The sequence below is a fragment of the Poecilia reticulata genome, chromosome 18 (genome assembly GCF_904066995.2).
Source record: "Poecilia reticulata chromosome 18, P_reticulata-male-v2, whole genome shotgun sequence".
Lineage (NCBI taxonomy): Eukaryota > Metazoa > Chordata > Actinopteri > Cyprinodontiformes > Poeciliidae > Poecilia > Poecilia reticulata.
The window spans coordinates 25,016,776-25,040,702 of NC_088847.1; the positions used below are offsets into that span (position 1 = coordinate 25,016,776).

At 45.5% G+C, this 23,927-nt stretch overlaps 2 protein-coding genes across 2 annotated transcripts in view; one reads left to right on the top strand and one right to left on the bottom strand.

Annotated features, from left to right (window-relative positions):
• Nucleotides 1-23,927, bottom strand: part of LOC145548496 (uncharacterized) — a 101,441-nt gene that overhangs the window by 36,788 nt on the left and 40,726 nt on the right. The window lies entirely within an intron of this gene.
• The window catches only part of LOC145548493 (Fc receptor-like protein 5), a 75,645-nt gene continuing 70,908 nt past the window's right edge, over nucleotides 19,191-23,927 (top strand). The window contains exon 1 of the mRNA XM_081598950.1: nucleotides 19,191-19,433. The gene's annotated coding sequence lies outside the window, so the exon portion shown is untranslated. The remainder of the gene's footprint in view (nucleotides 19,434-23,927) is intronic.

Consider the following 23,927-nt stretch of genomic DNA (forward strand, 5'->3'; position numbering starts at 1 on the left):
ATAATCTGAATCAATGTTAGGGAATACTCAGGGGTGAAAGTAAGGGGGTACTGTTGGGTACTGGTACCCCTAAAAGATTCAGCGGGGTACGCAGTACCTGCAAGAGGGGAGCAGCTCTCTGCTGTAAAGAATCAACAGGTCACTGTGCAGCCGTAACTGATTAGTTTTTCAAGACAACCTAAAACACGACTTAATCAGTTAATGAATAGTTTTTTCCCATTTCATATTGTTTCTGAACTGTTCGTGTGAAACTGAACGCAGCCAGGAGGCTGAGAGCAGCAGGTCCTCCTCTGATTGGCTTAAAACGTTCAGAACTTTATTAAAGAACAACAATAAATCAATAAAACATGTTCATATTAATGACCCAACAACAATAAGCATTATAATTTCAACAAGATGTTGCACAATTCTGTGCGTTTTGGTTCCAATACCAAAATAACCATCAGATCAGGAGATTAAAATGATCTAATCAACCACCGCTGTGATCATGAGGCTTATTAATCATCGCAAAATAAATATAAAACCTGAAAACCTGATATAACGGACTGAATGTTTTTAACATAATCTCTGGTCGGCTTGTGGAGCGCAGGTGGTTGCCGCGGCAACGGGTGTGTTTAAATGACAGAGACGGAGAGTAAAAAGGTGCGAGTGGTTTAGAGTTGATCACCTGTTCAGGTTGTTTTACCTTTGTTTACCTTTGCTGTGGCTCTTTACAGCCGCTGTAGTTTCTGAACGTTCAATAAACGACAAACTTGGACTAATTACCTCGTTTTGTGTGATTATACGTAATTTACAACAAACATCAAACACGGTAAATATGTTTCATTAAGTATTTAACAGACAAATGGCTTCTACCGCCATAATTATGTGAAATTAAATTGTCTAATTAAAAAAAAAAAGTGTGTTGCTCTCTGGCATCTTGATAGATAGATAGATAGATAGATAGATAGATAGATAGATAGATAGATAGATAGATAGATAGATAGATAGATAGATAGATAGATAGATAGATAGATAGATAGATAGATAGATAGATAGATAGATAGATAGATAGATAGATAGATAGATAGATAGATAGATAGATAGATAGATAGATAGATAGATAGATAGATAGATAGATAGATAGATATGAAGACTTGCTCAACTAATCCCAATCTCTCCTGTGTTTTTCCAGAGAACGATCCATCTGTGGTTTATTCTGCTGTTAGAAGAGACGATGTGAGTTATGGAGAGATCGTCATCAAAAAGAAAGAAAGAAAGAAGCCAAAGACCAGAGGTAAAACTGCTCTTCATCTCCTTCCACTCATCTTCTCAGTGTTGGACGATTCTGTCACTGCATGTTGTTCTATATATAAATATAATAAAGTTGTGATAAACAGTGGGTGAGGCAGAAAAGTAACTTGGTGGAATAAACATGTAAACAGACACACCAGATGGTTCTGCACCAAAGAACTTTCTGGAATCCTGTAAGCTGATAGCATCCCTCCACTTCTCTGAACACTTCATTGATTTAATTATTTAAATCCAGAATCTCATTTATTATGGTGTTTATGAGTGGAGATGAAAATAACAACAAAAAAAAACAATCCTGACTTACTTTCTCAAGTTTCTGCAAATGTTTATAGCGATCCCATGAAAGTTTAGTGAGATCCTAACGGTCATTTAGAAACATGATGAAATAATCACAGCAAACATACACAGATGGGGGAGATTTATTGTTCTATTTATAAATGCATGAACTATTTAATATTGTATTTATTAGGTCAACTAGAAGAAGAGTCTAAGCTGCATAAGCACCGACACATCTGAGTCGCATTGACGGAGAAACTATGATGCATTAGATGCTGAACTGTTTGACGGACCATCACACTGACATTTAAATATGTAAACTGGACCTGCTTAATATACGAGTAAATGATTAATAAATGACTCCAAATGCTTTGTTGGACGGGGCAGCCTCTGATTTACCATAATATGAAACCCTCAGTTTATGCAAATTCACCTGTTGGCAGACTTTTCTATGGAACAAAACTCTTATTTGTTTTGTTCCATAGATTTTTTAAAAATTGAATTAACCTTTATTTAACCTGGTGAGTTCTTAAAAACAAATTCTTATTTACAATAAAGACCTTTATCTGTAAAATATTTGAAAGAAAAAGCAGCTTGGGAAACTGAAACACCTGAAGGCAACACTAGTTGACACACTTGGCTGTTATTTGGAAAGTTCAGGATTTGTAGGTTTTGGTGGTGAGGTAGACATGGTGGACCCAGAATGTAGTGAGAAAATGGTTTAATGATGAAACAGAAATCCAGATTAGCAACAAGGCAAAGGGCTCAGACAATGACAGCAACTAGTAGACAAACAGACTGGAACAAAGGCGGCCAACAACCAGGATCCGACAAGGATTGACTGTACACTGTAAAACACAATTAGTTGACTTTTATTATGCAATAGATTTTTTTATGCCTCAAAAAAAAATCTAGTTTTCAAAACTTAAAAATGTAAATATGTACAAGTTGCACGTTTTGTATTTACACAACTCGACTGATTTGATAATTTTGAGTAACAATAACTTGGACAATTTTATTTAGAGTAATTTAAGTTAAATTCATAAATATGAATATTTCTTAACTCCCAAAGCTTTTTTGTAGTCAAACACTACTTGTATAAAAAAAAAATAATAATTTGATTGAAACAGTTCATGGCTCCTGCTTTTCATTTGTTTCTCTACTCAAACTGTGACAGTTTGTTCACTTTGTTCAGTGAAGTAACAATCATATGCAAGGCAGCACCCTCAGGCAGAGTGCGGTCAGAAAAATTATGCATAACTCACTCATGGTGCAGTTTCATGTATTCACATATAAATACCAGAAACTATCCAATAAACGCTCTACTGCTCTGAAAGTAGCTTCATTCTTGATGAGCTGGCTACATAGATGAAGTTTGGAGTTTACCTTTTCACCTTAAACATGTGTGTGAAATTTGTTTATTTGTCAAAAAACACATTTTTGTGACAAATAAGAAAGTGTCTTAATTAGTTGCTGCTGCTGGTGACCCAGTGCATGATGGGATTGTTTACATTGGACCTCAATCAATTACTGCAACATATAAAAATAAGTGAAGATACTATGTGTGATTTAAGTATTATAAATCTAAAATAGCATGACAAATTTAATTTAGTTGTACATAAACTAAATAGCAAAGAAATCATGATTTTATAACTTACATGTAAATAAGGTATTTGGTCTAAACTTTTCCATGGTAAACAGTTTTGTTAAGTTGATATGAAGTTTTATTCTCAGAAATGTCATTTTTTTCTGCCTGCATTACCAACAAGAACATTATTTGTTAACTTACAAACATTAAAAAAATACTTGGTGTTGTCAGAGCATCATTTATTTTTCCAACACTGAACTCAGTTGTTAAGTTTAAGACTTTATTTGGTTTTTTTGAGTAACTTCTGGGTCTGTCCTGAACGTTGAACATTAAGCATTTAAGATCTTAAATCCTCACCACTTTAATTATTTAATCAATCAATCAATCAAATTTTATTTGTATAGCACATTTCAGCAGCAAGGCATTTCAAAGTGCTTTACATAATTAAAATAAAAACAGAAACAAACAGTGAGAAAGAGAGAAATTTAAAAAATAAAAATAATAAAATAATAAAAAAAAAAAAAAAAAAAAAAAAAAAAAAAAAAACTCAACTTCTTACCAGAGGACGCCGCCGTCCCACACAGAATTTAACTAACTTATAGTTAGAGGAGTCTGCCCTCCCGCGGACTTTAACTGGTTCCATTCCATTTCCATTCCACTTTAATTGTCATCATTTTCCACCCTCATTTTTCACTTTCTTACCCATACATAAAAGAAAGAAGAAAAAAAAAAAAAAATTAAAAACATTAAAGACATAAAAACATGGAAGACATCAAAACCCACTCTAACCCTAATTTAGCCATAAGCAACTCTAAACAGGTGGGTTTTAAGTTGAGATTTAAAGGCACCCAGTGTTTCAGCTGTTTTACAGTTTTCTGGAAGTTTGTTCCAAATCTGTGGTGCGTAGAAACTGAATGCTGCTTCTCCTCGTCTGGTTCTGGTTCTGGGGATGCAGAGCAGACCAGAACCAGAAGATCTGAGGGGTCTAGACGGTTGGTACAGTAATAACAGATCTTTAAGGTATTGTGGTGCTAAACCGTTCAGAGATTTATAAACTAACATCAGTATTTTAAAGTCTATTCTCTGAGCTACAGGGAGCCAGTGTAGGGACTTTAAAACTGGTGTTATGTGCTCTATCTTCCTGGTTTTAGTGAGAACCCGAGCAGCAGCATTCTGGATCAGCTGCAGCTGTTTGATTGATTTATTAGTCAGACCTGTGAAGACGCTGTTGCAGTAATCAATGCGGCTAAAGATAAACGCATGGATGAGCTTCTCTAGATCGTGCTGAGACATAAGTCCTCTAATCCTAGAGATGATTTTGTTGAACTCAACTTAAATAGATTTTATCAGGCATTTTTATTCCAAGTGTTTATTCCTTTAATTTATGTTTAGTACAAACAACAAGCTGCTGAGAATTAAGTTTTGTTCACTTGGACTCTAACTAAACATCAAACATCCCTCATTTAATCAAATGTTTAATTTCATTTATTGAGTGTATTAATGCTATAACTGTAAAGTTGAGCTATAGAAAACACAAAGAATAAAGACCAATACTTGATCATTCAGAAACATTTATCAGTGTCTTCATCTGCAACCAACAGTTCTAAAGTTATTTTTATTCCTTTTCTACTAACTCAGAGCTGCTCTGATGTGAAGGAGAAGTGAAACATCGTCTTGTTTCTGCCAGCAGCTCATACTGGTTGGGCCTCTCTGTGGTCTGGTCTTTAGTTTCTTGTTATTTTCTGCTTAATGATGAAATGTTTCCTCTGTGAAAATGATCGAGTCGTTTGTGGTTAACTTCCTGGGTTTAGATAAATTTCCATGACATCTTTAGTGACTCACTGAAAAGGTGTCAAGCTAAAAAAACCTGCTGCTGTTTATAAAGCATTCTTCATAATGGTGTATATAACCTTTTAAAATGAATGTGGCCTCTGAGCAGCAGCTGTATAGTAATGAATGTTTGTTTCATTTTTTAGGAACTGACCCACATGCAGTTTATGCATCTGTGAAGACAAATGATGTTAAAAATCATCAGAGAAGCAGAACCAGAGGTAAAACTCTCCAGATTTATGAATCTATAACTATGTCCTGCTTTTTGCTTTAAATGCAGATGATGAACTTACAGGGTTTCCGCCAGTGTATTATAAGCCTGACAGGCTGCCAGACTTTACTTTCCCCCTCCAGGTTAAACATTGTGTGTATTTGTTTTCATGAAAAAATATAAATAATAATATTGTGAGGGTTCTTGCATAGACCAGCCAGAGAGACGCTGAATGGATTCCAAAAATAATCTTAATTTATTACAAAAAGTCCAAAAATAAACTTAAACAAATACTAATCAATACAACACCAAATCTTTAAATTAAATAAATACTATTAGAATTAAACTACCAAATAGAAGAAACATTAAAGAAATGGTCAAATGAAACTAAAGAAAACCAAATTTCCCCGTCCCCTGGCAAACAAATGAAACGGCCCGCTGAGGAGGTTTTCCAGCCGTATATGGACGTCAATTAGCTGGAGCTCTTCTTCTGACCCTCCAGCAGCTCCAAAGGAAACTGGCAACGCAAAACAAATACATTAATTTGTTGCATTTAACAAAAATATAGAGAATTGACAGATAAAGTTAATTAAATGTGTGCACTGCAAATAGTTAACTTAAGAGTGAGGCTATTGAAAATAATTTCAAAATGAAAATCTAAACTATTCACTAATCAATATGTAAATTAATGTTAAGGGTGAACAGAAAAACAATTACCATTCAGATCTCAGGGTAACAATAGTGTCAGCTGCAGTGGTGGGAAGTAACGAAGTACTTTGTTACTGTACTTAAGTACAATGTTTGTGTATTTGTACTTTACTTAAGTAGATTTAATAATGGGTACTTTCTACTTCACTACATTTCTACAAAACTGTCTCGTTACTCGTTACATCCAAGTCTCGTTGAGCTTTTTGTCCGTTAAAATGTGAAGTTCAGGGATTTAAGGTGGCGCCGTGAAATCCCAGCAATAACGTGACTTAGTGTCTGTTGTCACCCATCGGCTCCACCTTTACTCGCACGCGGAGCTCCAGACATGCGCAGTGGTTTCCTCTGAGCGGGAGAAGCTGTCTAATGTCAGTAATATAATAGCTGCATAAATTGATATGGCGACATGTAAAATCAGCAGCTTCGCTTTCACAGACGGTGGGACTTCGTCCAACTTTTAGCGTCACTTGGAAGGAAAGCTTAAAGAAAGGTAAGATCTGTGGACGTGATGCTAGCAAAGCTAGCTGTACATATAGACACATGTTGCATCTGCCATAAAAAAAAGTAATTCATGCGCTGAATTATTGTGTGTTGACTGAGGTGTCGCATAAATGGGACAACGCTGTGACCAAAGTCTGCAATATAGTGATATGACATTCACGAACGATCCGATTCTTCTGGACGGATCTTTACTAAGTCCTAAGGACTGAAGCTTCACTTAGAGCCGTTCTTTGTTCTTGTGTCTACTGCGGTAGATATATATATAGCTACTGCAGTAGATATATGTACTATATATATATGTATATACATATATATACACACATTTATTTAATCGCTGAATAAGTAAAAGTTGAACGTATGAACACAGAGCATGCTCATTGCTCATTGATTGATTTCGTCTCCTGTCATGGTGGCAAACATCGCAGTGGGAGGGAGGATGAAAACAGTCACGATGCTCCTTCTGCTTGGTTACTTGTTGCGCGTTGGACAGTGTTCATAGTTGAACGATATTTACCGTTAATTGCGATGTTTCAGTTGTGGTTTCTGACATTGGCAATATGGGCAACCGCCCAGGGCGTTATTTTTCTAGGGATGGCAGGAGACCTCTGCGGATTGTAGCACAGCGATGAAAGCAAAACGGAATGAAGTGAGTTTTAATTGATACTGGTTAAATATATTTCAGCTCTAAGTATTTAATATCTAGGTGTTTTTATGGGAATGTGGATATTTCTGATCAATCTGAGAAGCATTTTTGATAGGTGCACTTAATTTTATTGTGTCATTGGTCTTGGTCTCGGGTTTTGTGGTCTTGACTACAACTCTGCTACATGGCTCCTTGGTTGCCTCCTCTCACCTTCTTTACATCCCCTTTCAGTTGAATTTCTTTTTAAATAAATGTCACTAATGAAGTTCATGTTATGTTAGGACAGGAGAGAAGATGTTTCCATCCCTGAAATAATGATTCATAGAATCACATATCTGAGTCCACACAGATTCCCTGGAATGATGCTGACTAGGTTGTTATTGAACACATTGTTACTCACCTTTTTCACTGGGACAGGGGTTAAAGGTTATGCTGGTATTGGGGTTAGAGCTGCTGCTGACTGACTCATCTGTTAAGTGTGGTAAAAGGTACAGGTATAAGTTAAATATATAAATATCTTGTTAAATTCTTTCCTTTGTTCATTAAATGCTAGCGAAATGGAAGCAAACAGTTTGTAGCTAAGCTAACGATGCTAAATGGTTGATAATCTCACAGTCTACTCACCTCTCATGGAGAAAAACTGGGCTATAAATTCACACTAGTCTTATTTTCTCTCTTTTTGAAAAACTGACATTTTTCAAAATGTCCATTTTTTTTTCATGTCATTATTATTTTTCTGTATCATTTTTCTTTCTAGTCAGCATAGTAACTGCCACAGGCATTCTTGTCTTCTACTGACTGCTGCTGAAAATGTCACCGTCAAGGTGCCAAGCAGGAACGAACCATTTCATGCAGATCCAGAGAGGTTCAGTGTAAATAAAGATGTGTGCTTTAAGATCTGCGAGGGGTAACATTTAATGTTTACTGCTAAAACAATTATTTAGACATTATATCATTAATTTTATAATTGACGGGGCCCCCCATTTTTTTTGTGGGGAGGGCCCCCTGTTGGTCAGGGACCCTGACCAACAGGGTCCCTGTATAGGGGGGAACATAACTGTTCCCCCTATACGTCTACCCCTTGATTGTTCCTAGCAGTCCCTTGTTACTCTGATTGCTCCCTTGTGTATATAACCCCAGAAGTGTCACCTGCTCCCCACCGGATCCTAGTCATGGGTCATTATCATTCCACTGTGCGCCTTCCAGAGTTCTGTTCATGCTGCTCATCTCTGGTTCCTGGCTTCGTGTATTTTTGGATCTTCAGTAAACTAATTTTTGCACCTAACTTGGGTCTGACCGGGTCTAACTTCACCACAATAACCGCAATTCATGATGGTGCGTTGTCATCACCGAGGTCTCCTGTAGCCGAATAGAGTTGGATCCTAACAATGACTTGCAGCACTCCAGAAACCATGTTGTGTTACTCAAAAGAGTGTGCGGAGGTGGACTGTCTCATACGTGATTAGTTTATCCAGGATGGACAAACTTCCAGCAGGGAATCAACAATCAGCGTCACTTGTCTTCTTTCATGACATCATCACAGGTGACTATTTGTAGTTTTGAACCATTATAATATATTTATTTCACTGAAACATTGTTATTCTTTCAGTGGAATTTTTAACCATTATTTTACCAGGAAGCCCCTGCAGATAAAATTGATTTTATTTTCTGATTGAGACTCACAAATGGTCTCGCCAGTGTAGATGATTTTAAATTTTTGAAATGTTTTTGTGGTTTCAGAGTTTCCACCATCAGCAGATGTTTCCTAATCTTCACTGAGTTCATCAGTCACATCATGGTGACCAGCTGCCAGATTTCAACTCGCGCCTCCACAGCCTTCAATCTGGCTCTGGAGCCCAGAGCCTCAGCTTAACAAAAAATGCCTTGAATAATTTCTTTTGCAAACTTCTTTGTCGTCTTTATTTGATTTTTTAAAAGTGTGCTAAACATGTTAGACTGAAACAAGTTTCTCTGTTATTTCTCTGTTTTTTTATTTTATTTTTTAATTGAAGAATTCAATGTGGAACACAAAGGAAGTCTTTTCTCTGGTCAACCAGTGTAAATTTTTACTCGGAGCAATTTATATACATAAATAAATAAATAATGTCAAAGGATTGAAACCGCTGAGGGGTAGAAACTGAAAAACCTTTGTGTTAAATAAGATTTGACATTTTCTTAAAATATTTTTGCTTGTTTTTAACAAATGTATGCTTGTATGACTAATAACAAAAAATAAAAAGCAGCTAATATTCATTTCAGATGTTAAGCTTTGTGTGATTGTGTTCTTTAGAATAGAGCTAACACCATCTTTAATAAGCTCACTATGAATCTTTCCCTCAACATTTTCCTTTAGATGTTAAAGATCTTTGCTTTGAACCAATTGTGTGAATGATGTTATCCATCCATCCATTTTCTAACTCCTTGTCCCTCAGTGGGTCAGGAGGTGCTGCTGCCTCTCCAGCTAACGTTCCGGGTGAGAGTCGAGGTCACCTGGACAGGTCACCAGTCTGTCGCAGTCTGTCACTGTTTTTGGACTGTGGGAGGAAACCGGAGAACCCGGAAAAAACCCACCATGCACAGGGAGAACATGGAGACTCCATGCAGAAAGACCGGGAATCGAACCCAGAACCTTCTTGCTGCAAGGCAACAGCTCTACCAACTGCACCACTGTGCAGCCCCGTGAATGATGTTAAAGATCCACTATTAGGCTAAATTCTCTTTTTGCATGTTTCTGGCCTTTCATTTGCTTATTTCCTGCTTATAGAAACAGTTCAAAAGCAAATAAAAATTACCCGGTCGTTTATTTAGGAATAAGTAAATGTTCTGCTGGTGTCTGAAACGGCTTGTTTCGTGAACCTCTAGATTGTTGCATCAATTTGTTACCTAGCAACCCCAAACCCAGCTCAGCCCCTCACCTGGCAAACTAAATGAAGCTCCACCCACTTCACTACGGGACAAGTTTGTTCTTCAGCTTTTCTGCTGTACAATGGCTGCTGAAAAAGGAAAATAATTTGTTGCCATTGTATGCAAAACAACTTCCTTTGAAAACTACCAACACAACATGACAGGATTTACCAAATGACTTGGACTAAAGGAAGGTTCTGCTCCTTCTGTTCAAATCTGAAGATGAGGCACACCAGACACAGCGGCACCCAGGATCCTTCAGGGCCCAGCGTATCCTGGGTATAAAAGAAGCCGTGCTCCATGAATCAGGAGCTGGCAGAGCTGACTTCTCTGCCCAGCTCTGACTCACCCAGCTTTCTTTTGGAGCAGCAGGATCAGCTTGATCCATCTGCTTTGGCTGCAGCTAAGCCAGCTGACTGCCTGATTATTTATTTTGTTTTTGCTCAAGAAAGAGCCTAGTTATTTTTGAAGTCTGTGTCTCCCTGTTTTTTGCTACGACTCAACAAGCCAGGTCGTACCGCCAACATTGTCTGAATTTTATTTTTGTACATGTTGAAAGATGTGCTTCTCTGATCTCGCAAGTATACTGTATATGTTTCTTTTTTTTAAGGTCGCATTTGCTGAAAATAAGTTTTTTGCTGATCTCATCTGCTTGACTTCACATCATGGCACACTATGCCAAAGCGAAGCAGAATTCTCAGAGCTTGAATTAATAATTATGCAAAATGAATGTGATGATTCATTTGCAAAATTGTGGTGTATTGGAGACCATGAATGTTTGCTTTGGGGAAGAACATCTCTCTTCTATTTCCTGTGTGATCAAACCCAGTGTTTGGCATCTGCTCAGTTATCCAAATGCCAACCTCCATACATCCCATCAGTGCCTCCAATTGTTGGCGATTATCCTTTCTCCAGCGTGGTTCACATTGTATGAAGATGAAGAAAAGTCACAGGGTTGAAATCGTCAATCCCATTTATCTCACTGCAGCAAACAGGCAGATCTGTTATAGATTACAGTCACTAAAAGGTTGCATTGAGCCCTAGTTTATATTTTTAATAGTGTAATTCTGTAAAGACTAAATATGTCTGGTGGTCCAGCTCTGATTTACATATCTTGCTAAATTGCAGGTTTGAATATTGCAAAACTTTCCTATAACAAAATAGACCTGCAGAAAGAAATTACTAATAAAATATCTTACATATGCATAGAGTTATGATCTATATGGAGATGTTCGTTAGCTTTGATTGTATATCACAATTTTGTAATTTATCATTGTTTATTAAACTCTGAAAGCTGTTAATATTCTGTCGTAGAATGAGGTTAGATGGGCCCTTTTTGTTGTTGAGCACCTGCCCCTTTAGTGGTCTCTGCACGGCCCTGAAATATGTCCTATATGATATATACATATGATAAGTAAAAGTGATTTTATTTATTTAGCACATTTTCAGCAACAAGGCAATACAAAGTGCTTTACATGAATTACCATATTTTTCAGACGAGAAGCCGCTACTTTTCCCTGCGCTTTGAACCATGGACGTATAGCCCAATGCGGCTTTTTGTGGATTTTTCTTCAACCACCAGGGGGCTCTGTAGCAGGAAGTGAATCATTGGAAGTGAAAACTGGAAATCAAAGAAGAACGCGCTGATTCAAGAACAAGCACATGCTAGCAGCAGGCACGACGGAAGAATGTTTTCAAACTCGTATCCCCTCATCATGGAAACCACACGAAGAAGTTCGTATGATGCTGCTTTTAAGTTGAAGACTAAAAGCAGCTTAAACAGAATTCAGACTTTAATCTCAGAATTCTGAGATTTAAGTCAAAATTTTTATTTTATTTTTTCCAGTGGCCCTAATCCTTTTCTGTACTATCAATCTGGTAGTACAGGAAGGAAATAGAGCCGCTGCACGTAAGCTCGGCATGAATCCATGGTTCAGCATTGGAGACGCAGGGCTGCGTACTTTAATAGATTTCTTTGGACGCAGCCCTCTGCTGCGTCCTTGTGGAAAACCAAGAGCGTTGGAGATACCAGCAGCTTATAGCCTGGTGCGGCTTAAATGTATGTCTCCAATTTTTAAAAAAACCTTTGTAGATGCGGCTTATAGTAAGATGCGCTCTATAATCTGGAAAATACGGTAAAAGGAATTACAAACAAAATAAAACAAACCTAAAGAAAGAGAAAAAGATGAAAAATGTTTATCTAAAGTACATAAACTAGATACTCTTGTTTTGGGTTGCTAGATAAGTATGAGTAAGTATCCTCTCAACTTTCTAAGTATGTCCTAAATTTGCAAAAGTAGTGAGTTCGCCTCAATTTCTAAAAAGTAATAAAATTAAAAGAGGAAAAGACACATTAGGGAAGTATGCACATTTAGGAACATCCAGACAAAACAAAGACCTGAGTGAAAGGCGGAGTGTATGTGCTTGCTGTATTTGTGTGTTGCATTCATTTGGCCATTACAATCATGTAGCTCAGTATCCCAAACAATTAGTCTGATGGTGTTATCTAGGAGCATGTCCTTGGGAGCGCCCAGCTTCACAGTCACATGGATGATAACAGCAGGGGGTGAGGTCGGAGGAGCGTTGTTTACATATCTTCAAGGAGATTGGAAATATGCAGCCCTTCCCAGGCAACACAGGAAAGCCAATTCAAATACAGAATGTCTTAGGTCGGATAGATAATGAATTTCAATCTTCCCTAAAGTCTCTCATCTCAGTTCCCAATCATCCAAATTAGTTTGGTCGTTCCACTGAACTGAAACTAGCAACTTCTCCATGATTGATTCCATCCGTTAGTGAGTTTTAGAGTCCTCAGCTGGGTCAAGAGTCTCAGCAAGACTCACATCCAACCTGCGTCTCTGTCCACACTAACAGTCCGAGTGTTCACTAGTTCGGCCAAGTCCGTCACAAATTTGTCGATAATCCAGGAATCAATAAGCTCCAAACAGCAGAAATCCTGTTATCATGAATAAATCCAGGGTGAATCCCGCTGGGTGTGTCCCTGCAGGACAGGAGGGCTCTCCTGTGCCCTGACTTCTCATCAAAAATTTGATTAATTGCATTGAGAGACCGGTTGACCAGATCTCTCTGCCTCTCAGCCCCTCCTCTCTCTACCCCTCCTCTCTCCACCCCTCCTCTCTCTGCCCTCCTCTCTCTGCTCCTCTTCTCTCTCCCCTCCTCTCTCTGCCCCTCCTCTCTCCTCCCCTCCTCTCTAAGCCCTCCTCTCTTTGCCCTCCTCTCTCTGCCCCTTCTCTCTTAGCCCCTCCTCTCTCTCCCCCTCCCCTCCTCTCTCAGCCCCTCCTCTCTCTACCCCTCCTCTCTCTGCCCTCCTCTGTCTGCCTCTCCACTCTCTCAGCCCCTCCTCTCTCTGCCCCTCCTCTCTCTGCCCCTCCTCTCTCTACCCCTCCTCTCTACCCATCCTCTCTGCCCCTCCTCTCTCTGCTCCTCTTCTCTCCTCCCCTCCTCTCTCCTCCCCTCCTCTCTCTGCCCCTCCTCTCTCTACCCCTCCTCTCTCTGCCCCTCCTCTCTCTGCTCCTCTTCTCTATCCCCTCCTCTCAGTCCCTCCTCTCTCAGCCCCTCCTCTCTGCCCCTCCTCTCTCTGCCCCTCTCTCTCCTCCCCTCCTCTCTAAGCCCTCCTCTCTAAGCCCCTCCTCTCTTTGCCCCTCCTCTCTCTGCCCCTTCTCTCTTAGCCCCTCCTCTCTCTCCCCCTCCTCTCCCCTCCCCTCCTCTCTCAGCCCCTCCTCTCTCAGCCCCTCCTCTCTCTGCCCCTCCTCTATCTCCTCCTCCTCTCTCTCTCCTCCTCTCTCTCCCCCTCCTCTCTCTGCGCTCCTCTCTCTCCCCCTCCTCTCTCTGCCCCTCCTCTCTCTGCCCTCCTGTCTCTGCAATCCTCTCTCTGCCCCTCCTCTCTCAGCCCCTCCTCTCTCCTCCCATCTTCTCTCGGCCCCTCCTCTCTATGCCCATCCTCTCTCCCCCTCCTCTCTAAGCCCCTCCTCTCTCTCCCCCTCCTCTCTCAGCCCCTCCTCTCTCCTCCCATCTTCTCTCAGCCCCTCCTCTCTGCCCCTCCTCTCTCAGCCCCTCCTCTCTCTCCCCTCCTCTCTCAGCCCCTCCTCTCAGCCCCTCCTCTCTCTACCCCTCCTCTCTCTGCCCTCCTCTCTCTGCCTCTCCTCTCTCTCAGCCCCTCCTCTCAGCCCCTCCTCTCTCTACCCCTCCTCTCTCTACCTCTCCTCTCTCTACCCCTCCTCTCTTCCCCTCCTCTCTCTGCTCCTCTTCTCTCCTCCCCTCCTCTCTCTCCCCCTCCTCTCTCCTCCCCTCCTCTCTAAGCCCCTCCTCTCTCAGCCCCTCCTCTCTTTGCCCCTCCTCTCTCTGCCCCTTCTCTCTTAGCCCCTCCTCTCTCTCCCCCTCCTCTCTCAGCCCCTCCTCTCTCTCCCCCTCCTTTCGCAGCCCCTCCTCTCTCAGCCCCTCCTCTCTCAGCCCCTCCTCTTTCTACCCATCCTCTCTCTACCCCTCCTCTCTCTGCCCCTCCACTCTCTGCCCCTCCTCTCTCTCAGCCCCTCCTCTCTCTCAGCCCCTCCTTTCTCAGCCCCTCCTCTCAGCCCCTCCTCTCTCTACCCCTCCTCTCTCTACCCCTCCTCTCTCAGCCCCTCCTCTCTCCTCCCATCTTCTCTCAGCCCTCCTCTCTGCCCCTCCTCTCTCTGCCCTCCTCTCTCCTCCCCTCCTCTCTAAGCCCCTCCTCTCTCAGACCCTCCTCTCTCTGCCCCTCCTCTCTCAGACCCTCCTCTCTCTCCCCCTCCTCTCTCAGCCCCCCCTCTCTCTCCCCCTCCTTTCGCAGCCCCTCCTCTCTCAGCCCCTCCTCTCAGCCCCTCCTCTCTCTACCCCTCCTCTCTCTGCCCCTCCTCTCTCTCCCCCTCCACTCTCTGCCTCTCCTCTCTCTTAGCCCCTCCTCTCAGCCCCTTCTCTCTTAGCCCCTCCTCTCTCAGCCCCTCCTCTCTCCTCCCATCTTCTCTCAGCCCCTCCTCTCTGCTCCTCCTCTCTCTGCTCCTCTTCTCTCAGCCCCTCCTCTCTCAGCCCCTCCTCTTTCTACCCCTCCTCTCTCTACCCCTCCTCTCTCTGCCCCTCCACTCTCTGCCCCTCCTCTCTCTCAGCCCCTCCTCTCTCTACCCCTCCTCTCTCTACCCCTCCTCTCTCCTCCCATCTTCTCTCTGCCCCTCCTCTCTCTGCCCCTCCTCTCTCTGCCCCTCCTCTCTCCTCCCCTCCTCTCTAAGCCCCTCCTCTCTCAGCCCCTCCTCTCTCTGCCCCTTCTCTCTTAGCCCCTCCTCTCTCTCCCCTCCTTTCGCAGCCCCTCCTCTCTCAGCCCCTCCTCTCAGCCCCTCCTCTCTCTACCCCTCCTCTCTCTGCCCCTCCTCTCTTTCCCCCTCCACTCTCTGCCTCTCCTCTCTCTTAGCCCCTCCTCTCAGCCCCTCCTCTCAGCCCCTTCTCTCTTAGCCCCTCCTCTCTCAGCCCCTCCTCTCTCCTCCCATCTTCTCTCAGCCCCTCCTCTCTGCTCCTCCTCTCTCTGCTCCTCTTCTCTCCTCCCCTCCTCTCTCTCCCTCTCCTCTCTCCTCCCCTCCTCTCTCAGCACCTCCTCTCTTTGCCCCTCCTCTCTGCCCCTTCTCTCTCTACCCCTCCTCTCTCTCCCCTTCCTCTCTCAGCCCCTCCTCTCTCTCCCCCTCCTTTCGCAGCCCCTCCTGTCTCTGCCCCTCCTCTCTCTCCCCCTCCTGTCTCAGCCCCTCCTCTCTCTGCCCCTCCTTTCTCCTCCCCTCCTCTCTAAGCCCCTCCTCTCTCAGCCCCTCCTCTCTTTGCCCCTCCTCTCTTAGCCCCTCCTCTCTCTCCCCCTCCTCTCTCAGCCCCTCCTCTCTCCCCCTCCTCTCAGCCTCTCCTCTCTCTCCCCCTCCTCTCTCTGCCCCTCCTCTCTCTACCTCTCCTCTCTCTGCCCCTCCTCTCTCAGCCCCTCCTCTTTCTACCCCTCCTCTCTCTACCCCTCCTCTCTCTGCCCCTCCACTCTCTGCCCCTCCTCTCTCTCAGCCCCTCCTTTCTCAGCCCTCCTCTCAGCCCCTCCTCTCTCCTCCCATCTTCTCTCAGCCCCTCCTCTCTCTGCCCCTTCTCTCTTAGCCCCTCCTCTCTGTCCCCCTCCTCTCTCAGCCCCTCCTCTCTCAGCCCCTCCTCTCTTTGCCCCTTCTCTCTCTGTCCCTTCTCTCTTAGCCCCTCCTCTCTCTACCCCAACTCTCTCTACCCCTCCTCTCTCTGCCCCTCTTCTCTCTGCTCCTCTTCTCTCCTCCCCTCCTCTCTCTCCCCCTCCTCTCTCCTCCCCTCCTCTCTAAGCCCCTCCTCTCTCAGCCCCTCCTCTCTTTGCCCCTCCTCTCTGCCCCTTCTCTCTTAGCCCCTCCTCTCTCTCCCCCTCCTCTCTCAGCCCCTCCTCTCTCTCCCCCTCCTTTCGCAGCCCCTCCTCTCTCAGCCCCTCCTCTCTCTCCCCCTCCTTTCGCAGCCCCTCCTCTCTCTGCCCCTCCTCTCTCAGCCCCTCCTCTCTCTACCCTCCTCTCTCTGCCCCTCCTCTCTCTCCCCCTCCACTCTCTGCCCCTCCTCTCTCTCAGCCCCTCCTCTCTCTGCCCTCCTCTCTCTGCTCCTCTTCTCTCTCCCCCTCCTCTCTCAGCCCCTCCTCTCTCTGCTCCTCTTCTCTCCTCCCTCCTCTCTCAGCCCCTCCTCTCTCTGCTCCTCTTCTCTCCTCCCCTCCTCTCTCTCCCCCTCCTGTCTCAGCCCCTCCTCTCTCCCCCTCCTCTCTCAGCCCCTCCTCTCTCTGCCCCTCCTCTCTCTGCCTCTCCACTTTCTTCCCCTCCTCTCTCTGCCTCTCCACTTTTTGCCCCTCCTCTCTCTCAGCCCCTCCTCTCTCTACCCCTCCTCTCTCAGCCCCTCCTCTCTCTGCCCCTCCTCTCTCTCAGCCCCTCCTCTCTCAGCCCCTCCTCTATCTACCCCTCCTCTCTCTACCCCTCCTCTCTCTGCCCCTCCTCTCTCTGCTCCTCTTCTCTTCTCCCCTCCTCTCTCTCAGCCCCTCCTCTCTCTGCTCCTCTTCTCTTCTCCCCTCCTCTCTCTCAGCCCCTCCTCTCTCTGCCCCTCCTCTCTCAGCCCCTCCTCTTTCTACCCCTCCTCTCTCTACCCCTCCTCTCTCTGCCCCTCCACTCTCTGCCCCTCCTCTCTCTCAGCCCCTCCTTTCTCAGCCCCTCCTCTCAGCCCCTCCTCTCTCCTCCCATCTTCTCTCAGCCCCTCCTCTCTGCCCCTCCTCTCTCTGCCCCTCCTCTCTCCTCCCCTCCTCTCTAAGCCCCTCCTCTCTCAGCCCCTCCTCTCTCTGCCCCTTCTCTCTTAGCCCCTCCTCTCTGCCCCTTCTCTCTTAGCCCCTCCTCTCTCTCCCCTCCTCTCTCAGCCCCTCCTCTCTCTCCCCCTCCTTTCGCAGCCCCTCCTCTCTCTGCCCCTCCTCTCTCAGCCCCTCCTCTCTCTACCCCCCTCTCTCTGCCCCTCCTCTCTCTCCCCCTCCACTCTCTGCCCCTCCTCTCTCTCAGCCCCTCCTCTCTCTGCCCCTCCTCTCTCTGCTCCTCTTCTCTCTCCCCCTCCTCTCTCAGCCCCTCCTCTCTCTGCTCCTCTTCTCTCCTCCCCTCCTCTCTCTCCCCCTCCTGTCTCAGCCCCTCCTCTCTCCCCCTCCTCTCTCAGCCCCTCCTCTCTCTCCCCCTCCTGTCTCAGCCCCTCCTCTCCCCCTCCTCTCTCAGCCCCTCCTCTCTCTCCCCTCCTCTCTCTGCACCTCCTCTCTCTGCCTCTCCACTTTCTTCCCCTCCTCTCTCTGCCTCTCCACTTTCTGCCCCTCCTCTCTCTCAGCCCCTCCTCTCTCTACCCCTCCTCTCTCTGCTCCTCTTCTCTCTCCCCTTCTCTCTCTCCCCCTCCTCTCTCAGCCCCTCCTCTCTCCTCCCATCTTCTCTCAGCCCCTCCTCTCTCTGCCCCTTCTCTCTTAGCCCCTCCTCTCTGTCCCCCTCCTCTCTCAGCCCCTCCTCTCTTTGCCCCTTCTCTCTCTGTCCCTTCTCTCTTAGCCCCTCCTCTCTCTACCCCAACTCTCTCTACCCCTCCTCTCTCTGCCCCTCTTCTCTCTGCTCCTCTTCTCTCCTCCCTCCTCTCTCTCCCCCTCCTCTCTCCTCCCCTCCTCTCTAAGCCCCTCCTCTCTCAGCCCCTCCTCTCTTTGCCCCTCCTCTCTGCCCCTTCTCTCTTAGCCCCTCCTCTCTCTCCCCCTCCTCTCTCAGACCCTCCTCTCTCTCCCCCTCCTCTCTCAGACCCTCCTCTCTCTCCCCCTCCTCTCTCAGACCCTCCTCTGTCAGCCCCTCCTCTCTCAGCCCCTCCTCTCTCTTCCCCTCCTCTCTCTCCCCCTCCTCTCTCTCCCCCTCCACTCTCTGCCCCTCCTCTCTCTCAGCCCCTCCTCTCTCTGCCCCTCCTCTCTCTGCTCCTCTTCTCTCTCCCCCTCCTCTCTCAGCCCCTCCTCTCTCTGCTCCTCTTCTCTCCTCCCCTCCTCTCTCAGCCCCTCCTCTCTCTGCTCCTCTTCTCTCCTCCCCTCCTCTCTCTCCCCCTCCTGTCTCAGCCCCTCCTCTCTCCCCCTCCTCTCTCAGCCCCTCCTCTCTCTGCCCCTCCTCTCTCTGCCTCTCCACTTTCTTCCCCTCCTCTCTCTGCCTCTCCACTTTCTGCCCCTCCTCTCTCTCAGCCCCTCCTCTCTCTACCCCTCCTCTCTCAGCCCCTCCTCTCTCTGCCCCTCCTCTCTCTCAGCCCCTCCTCTCTCAGCCCCTCCTCTATCTACCCCTCCTCTCTCGGCCCCTCTTCCCTCTGCCCTCCTCTCTCTGCTCCTCTTCTCTTCTCCCCTCCTCTCTCTCAGCCCCTCCTCTCTCTGCTCCTCTTCTCTTCTCCCCTCCTCTCTCTCAGCCCCTCCTCTCTCTGCCCCTCCTCTCTCTACCCCTCCTCTCTCTACCCTTCCTCTCTCTGCCCCTCCTCTCTCTGCTCCTCTTCTCTTCTCCCCTCCTCTCTCTGCCCCTCCTCTCTCTCAGCCCCTCCTCTCTCAGCCCCTCCTCTCTCTACCCCTCCTCTCTCTACCCTTCCTCTCTCTGCCCCTCCTCTCTCTGCTCCTCTTCTCTTCTCCCCTCCTCTCTCTCCCCTCCTCTCTCTGCCCCTCCTCTCTCTCCCCCTCCTCTCTCTCCCCTCCTCTCTCTCCCCCTCCTCTCTCTCCCCCTCCTCTCTCTACCCTCCTCTCTCTGCCCTCCTCTCTCTCCCCTCCTCTCTCTGCCCCTCCTCTCTCTCCCCTCCTCTCTCTCTGCAGCAGACGGACCAGCAGCAGGAAGTAGGCGGCTCAGTGAGCCGTTCTCAGCTTCAGCCAAACATCGTCAGGTCACTGAGAAGAACAATGGAAGGAACATCTCACTGTCTGATCTGTAAGTAAAGTTTTAGTCTCTTTCTGCTGGATCAGCATTTCTCTCTGTCTGAGACACTGGAGACATTTTACTGGATGGGATTTAATAGGATCTGGTGATAGAATCACTGTGGGGCTGTAAACTTGTGCGTTTAGCATTGATTTGATTGTCTAATACAGTGTTTTTCAACCTTTTTTCAGCCAAGCTACATTGTTTTAATTAAAAAAATCTCGAGGCCACCAGCCAAAAATGTGAACAAAGATGCTCTGTAGCCGCCTATATTACATATATAGTCATTTTTATCAAAGTGTCTTGAATAGGAATCAAACACAAAAAATGTATTTTTATCATATTTTACATTTCTTATTTCAAATTGCACTTAACGTGTCCACTTCAAAAATACACCTGAACAGTACTAATTCTCTTGTTTTAATGTAAAATGCTCTGCACCTGCTGCCATCTAGTGGTAAGAAAATGACATGATTACGCCGCTAGTCACTGCTACAGCAGAGACGGTCAAAGATGGCATTATTTGCAGATAATTATAATCTTTTAAGACCAATTACCGTATTTTCCGGTCTATGAGCAAACCGTACTATAAATCGTAAATTTTTTTAACCTCCCAGAAACTTACATATATCAGCCGCACCGGGCTGCAGGCCGCTGGTGTCTCTGCCGCTCTGTTTCCCATAAGGACCCAGCAGAGGGCAGCAGAGAGCTGCGTCCTAATAACTGATGGATATATTGAGGACGCAGTTCTCCGTCTCCAGATCCGGTTTTGTTCACACTGAGTTTACATACAGCGCCTCTATTTCCCTCCTGTCCTGCCAGATCGATACTCCTCAACTTAGAAGCTGCATCATGTGAGTTTGAAAACATTTCTCCGTTTGCCTGCTGCTAGCATGGCTGCTAGCATGTGGTTGTTCTAAATGAACATTAGCGCGTTCTTCTTTGATTTCCAATTTTGACTTCCAATGATTCACTTCCTGCTAAAGAGCCCCCTGGTGGTTGAAGAAAAATCCACAGAAAAGCCGCACCGGGCTGCACGGTTCCAAGAGTAGGAAAGAAGTAGCAGCTTGTGGTCCGGAAAATACGGGAGGTGAAAATGGATAATTTCCACGGCGCACCTGACGATCACTCACGGTTCACTAGTGGGCCGCGGCACAGTGGTTGAAAAACACTGGTCTAATAAAGTGTCAAGAGTTGATGTCTGTTGTGAATCAGCGTTAAATAAAGCAATTAATTGACCTTTATAAGTAACAGCATCTAAAAAATAAAAACTTCAGAGCACATTATATTTAACATCCATCCATTTTCCTGCACTCTTGTCCCTCAGTGGGGTCGGGAGGGTTGCTGGTGCCCATCTCCAGCTAACGTTCCGGGCGAGAGGCGGGGTTTATATTTAACATGTCCAGTTTTACTTTATAATGAATAAATATATATTTTATTTATCCTCTAGTTCTGATCTTCTTGCTGAGCTGCTCAACAGATGAAGGTTGGTGAACTTCTGTTACATTAAAATGATTTTAAATATTCAAAGATGTTCTTTGGATTAAATGTTACTTATCCATCCATTTTCTTTACACCCTTGTCCCTTAGTGGGGTCGGGAGGTGCTGGTGCCTCTCCAGATAACGTTTTAAAAAAATTATTTGAGTAATTATTGGATATTATGCATTCTAGTTTTAGTAACAACTGAAATTATTTAAATTTGACATTTCCAGTCTCTCCAGCTGCTCTGACTGTGAGTCCCAGCAGATCTCAGTTCTTTGAAAGAGAATCAGTGACTCTGACCTGTGAGGATGGAAACATCTCTGATGGAGGAACTGTGAGGAGAAACACAAGCAAAGGAGCCAGTAAACAGTGTGGAGATGGATTTGGGAGATCAGTTGGTTCTACCTGTAGCATCACCTTGTTCCCTTCAGACTCTGGTGTGTACTGGTGTGAGTCCACATCTGGATCCTCCCCCAGCAGCAGCAGCAGCATCCAGCTCTCTGTCTCTGGTAAGATCAGACTGTGGAGTTAGTGTTGCTGTGTGGAAATGGATGAAATGCTGTAGTTTGTCTCTGTGTTGAGGTGGATCAGTGATCCTGCAGAGTCCTGTCCTCCCTGTGATGGAGGGAGATGACGTCACTCTGAGCTGCAGAGCAAAGAGTCCAGCCCACAACCTCCCAGCTGCTTTCTATAAAGATAAAGTCGTCATTGGTCATGGAGCATCGGGAAACTTTACTCTTAAAACAGTGAAGAGATCTGATGAAGGCTTTTATAAAAGCAACATCAGCGATCAGGGAGAGTCTCCATCCAGCAGGATCTCTGTGGAAGGTCAGAGGATTTAAAATATTGATTATCTTTGGTTTTTATGAGAAATTGTTGGGCAATTATTTAATAAAAAACTTTATTCTAGAGAAACCACCAACTACTTCTGGTCCTCCACCCTGTCCTTCACATCCATCATCATCTTCTCCTTCCTCCCAGTCTCATCTCGTCATGCTCCTGACTCCATCATGTGTGATTTTTGGGTTTTACTCCCTGATTCTGGTTCTGCTGATTCAACTGTTGAGAAAATCTGAAGGTGAGACAAACCTTTGTTCCTCCATCCAGTTTCATCTAAAAACAATCATTACAGTTAATTTTATCCATTTATTTCTATTTTTGTAACTAAAGACGTTAAAAGAGAACGTTACTTAAGGCTACAACAGACTTCATGCAACGTTCTGAAATCGGTTCTTACTGACGTGACAAAATGACATCATCTTGTTGTCAGAGAGTCGTCTGCCGAACTCGACACCAGACCCAGTCGAACCATTTCAGAGCTCTGATTGGTCAGAAGTTAGTTGTGCTTCATGCAGAAATGCTCTCAGACAGCAATGTTGATATTTAATATTTCCATGAGGTTTCATGAAAAAGCTAAATCTTAATTTATACGAAAGTCTTTTAATAGAAACTCAGGATGTCGACCACAGAGGGAACATCCAAGGCAGCTCAGGTCGGGTTTCCTCTCCAGAACCGCTGCAGAAATGAGAATCCACACAGATCAGCACTGAAACCCAAACGGGCCGATGTGACGATCTGAGTCACTGCACAGCAAAACAAGGGAGGAAAGAAACTCTGATGATGCTCACTGCAGTTATCAGACCCATATATGATAACAGCTGATATAAAGAGTTCCTGGAGTTTAAAGCCTTTTAGCTGCCAGTCTGGTGACAATAAGCCCCTGGGTCAGAGGGCAGGAAACCCCTCAGGTAGGTGGATGGACAGACCTCTGGGTCAGGATCCTCACAGGACAGAGGAACTCTGGTCACCTGGTGGATCAAACTGGTCACCTGGTGGATCAAACTGGTCACCTGGTGGATCAAACTGGTCACCTGGTGGATCAAGCTGGTCACCTGGTGGATCAAACTGGTGGATCAAACTGGTCACCTGGTGGATCAAACTGGCCGCTGAGGTTCCACCTGGTCACTGGAACCTCAGCCAGGTGGGTCAGATCTGCCTTCAAGGCCTCGTCTCACCCCAGCTACCTAAAGGAGCCTCTCCTCCTGACGCAGGAGCAGCGCCCCCTGCTGTCCTCACTGTGCTGGTCACAGCCTCCTCCCACTTGGTGCCAGCCAAGCAGCACTGAACCAGTGGATCAGCTTCCTGTCTCCTCCATCTCCTGACCATAGATGAGTCCAGTTCCTGCCCATCAGCTCCTCCTCAGCAGCATCAGGTCTTATTCCTCTTCAGCTCGTCTGCTTCCACCACCAGGTCGGGTATCAGCAGCAGATATGGATGCTGTAAACGATAATCTATCAAACGTGATGGGGATTTATATACAGGGGTGAAAGTAAGGGGGTACTGTTGGGTACTGGTACCCCTAAAAGATTCAGCGGGGTAGCAGTACCTGCAAGAGATGAACAGCTCTCTGCTGTAAAGAATCAACAGGTTCACTGTGCAGCTGTGACTGATTAGTTTTTCAAGAACAATCTAAAACACGACTTAATCAGTTAATAAATAACTTTTTCCCATTTCATATTGTTTCTGAACTCTTCGTGTTTTGCTAGATCAGCGGGGCGACATGTCGATCATGGAAGGTTTTAGTCTCAGCATCAGGTGACAAACTGAACGCAGCCAGGAGGCTGAGAGCAGCACGTCCTCCTCTGATTGGCTTAAAACGTTCAGAACTTTATTAAAGAACAACAAAAATCAACAAAACGTGTTCAAATTAATGACCCAACAACAATAATAATCTCAGTGATTTTGATAGTGCCCCCCGAGGGACACTATCAAACACCTTCTCCAAGTCCACAAAACACATGTAGACTGGTTGGGCGAACTCCCAGAACCCTCCAGGACCCTGCTGAGGGTGTAGAGCTGGTCCAGTGTTCCACGACCAGGACGAAAACCACACTGCTCTTCCTGAATCCGAGGTTCGACTATCCGATGGACCCTCCTCTCCAGGACCCTTGAATAGACCTTACTAGGGAGGCTTAAGAGTGTGATCCCCCTGTAATTGGAGCACACCCTCCGGTCCCCCTTTT